This window comes from Chrysochloris asiatica, unplaced genomic scaffold, assembly GCF_000296735.1.
Source record: "Chrysochloris asiatica unplaced genomic scaffold, ChrAsi1.0 scaffold00410, whole genome shotgun sequence".
NCBI classification, from domain to species: Eukaryota; Metazoa; Chordata; class Mammalia; order Afrosoricida; family Chrysochloridae; genus Chrysochloris; species Chrysochloris asiatica.
In genome coordinates, this window is record NW_006408928.1 from 1,591,513 (window position 1) to 1,594,140 (window position 2,628).

Genomic DNA, 2,628 nt, shown 5'->3' on the forward strand with positions numbered 1-2,628 from the left:
AGTCAGTTTGAACTGCAAGGTCAGTGGTTCAAGCTTGCCAGCCACTCCTTGGAAACCCTACATAGTCACTATGGGTTGAAACCGACTTGGAGGCACTTAACAACAACAACAACAACAATGTTTGATTAGAGTATATGGTCAGAAACTTGTGGAATTCCTACAATGATTCCCTGATTTGTGCTATGAAGACTATTATAGTAGGAAAGGCAATGTGCACACCACTAGATTGGCTTAACAAAAACAATACCATAATACTGGCAAGACTGCACAAAATTTATGTCATTGCCAGGGGATTAAAAGATGCAGGTTGTTAATTCACACCCATTCCCTACTCAGTTTATCTGTTTGACCTGGACAAAAACAGTGAAGGAAGTAGTACTGTAAATATTCACCTGATAATAATTTTACAAAGTAAGTATTCTTGTGACTAATTAAAGACCTATTGTTACCATTGAGTCAGTTCTGACTTAATAGTGACCCTATGTAGGGTTTCAGAGGAGTTACTGGTGGGTTTGAACCACCATGTTAAGGTTCAAATGGATCTTATGGTTCAGTGCTTAGTCTTTGCCATTACACCAGGATTCCTATCAATGACCTTCTGAATCATAATATCATGAATAATTTTACCAGGGTTAGATGTCTGTGCATGTGAGTGTGGGAACAGACTCTAATTAAAGTAAATCTGTCAGGTATAGTGTAATGACTGATAATGGAATATCAATTTTGAGAAACAGGAAAACTAATTTTAAGAAAAAAAGTTGTTAAGTGTGATTGAGTTAGTTCTGATTCATAGTGGCCCTGTATTGTGTTTCTGAGGAGCCGCTGGTGTATTTGAACCACCAACCTTTAAGTTCAAATTGACATTGGGGATGCAGGGCAGTGCTTCCCTGACTGGGCAAGACAGGTACGCGAGCTCGGGAGAAATGAGGGGGCAGTATCATAAATAGGGGCACCCACCTGGTAGACAGACAGCTTTTGGACAAACATAAAACATTAGGCTGAAACTTTATGAACTCGTTTTTTTTTTTTTTTTTTTTTTTGAAGGATCAAACAATTGAGGAGTTATGAGCATTTTTAACTTCCACCCGCCTGCTCCAGGCTCCTTCCCCGGGAAGGACCTGCCCACTGCAGAACCGAGCAGGGCCTGAGCAGACCCATTCAAAGGGCTGACGCTCTCAGACAATTGGTGGGGCCACAGAAACCAACATAGTCCATCCCAGGGGGGTCTTCATTGCCACATTGGGCATTACCAGCGAGTATATAGGACAAATTGGGGGGCTCAAGGCATAGGGAGACAAAGAGAGGCATTTTAGACGTCATCAAAAACAGACCCCATCTGCCTACAAGCACGAAGCCCATCCCCCACCTCTTCAGCCTAGGCCAGCCCTCTGCCCAGCCTCCTAGCCTCACACCTGCCCATGAAAGCATCAAGGTTTGGGCTAGCCGAAGCTGAGTAGCAGCTTAATACCAGTAAGAAAGCAACCCTGCTGTGGTTTAATCCGCCAGACTGCAAAGCCTTTAAAATTCCAGGCATAGTGAAGGTCACCATCAAAAGTGACTCAGAATTCCAGCAGAAAGGAGACAAGACAGAGCTCTGGGATTCGGACCCAGAGAGATAGGAGTGATTTGGAGGTTTGGAGGCTTGTAGCCAGTGGAATTTGGAACGGAGGCGGGAGGTCGTGTACCCTTGAATCCGCCAGCCAGGCTAGGAGAACTGGGCCCACATCCTGGGTGAGATAGTGCGGCTGGACTAAATAGGGGCCTCAGAGATGCCCGGGAAATGCTCTGCAGGAAAATTTAGGGGAAAAATACGAAAAAGAAAGGTGCATGGTGTGCTTTGCCAATTTTGGGTGGTTCTGATCTTGTTTTTTTTCTTTGGTGTCAGGAGTGGGTGCACTCACGGTATGCCCACATACATCTGGGTGAGTGGAGGTAGGGGCTTAGCCGAGAGGCCGGGACCTGCCCTCACCACCGGCACGTTCCTCTGCCAGGAGCTTACACACCCGGGCCAGGCTGAGACGTGGGTTTGGTCTGCCTTTCTTCACTGCTTTGAGAGGGAGCCCAGCGTAGTGCTGTGGGTTGAGATGCTCCACTGCAAACTCTTTTGAACAACGAGGCTGGTGGGACAGAGTCGGTGGTTCATGCCCAACAGCCACTCATCGGAAAACTTATACAGGAGACAGGGATATGTGTCCTATTTCGTTGGCTTACATTCACTGGTTTGAGAGGCGTCCCATTGTAAGGCTGTGGATAGTTGTGCCACTGCAGGGCCTTTTGGTCTGAGGGGTCGGTGGTTCAAGCTCACGGGCCACTCCTCAGAGGCCCTGTGTGGGGGACGCGGATGCACGTCATATGTGGTCTGCTTTTTTGTATTCACGGTTTGGGAGGAGTCCGGCACAGCACTGTGGGCTGATGGGATGCACTGCAGGGCCTTTTGAGCTGCAGGGTCAGTGGTTCAGGCCCACCAGCCGCTCCTTGGAGACCCTATACAGGGTCGCTACAGATCGGAATTGACTAGACAGCACCTAACAGCAAGGAGAGGAGGGCAGACATGACTGAAAGAGTTAGGACTTTAAAAACATACTTATATTGAGCTGTAGATTTTTCTCTCTTATTATTATTTTTTCC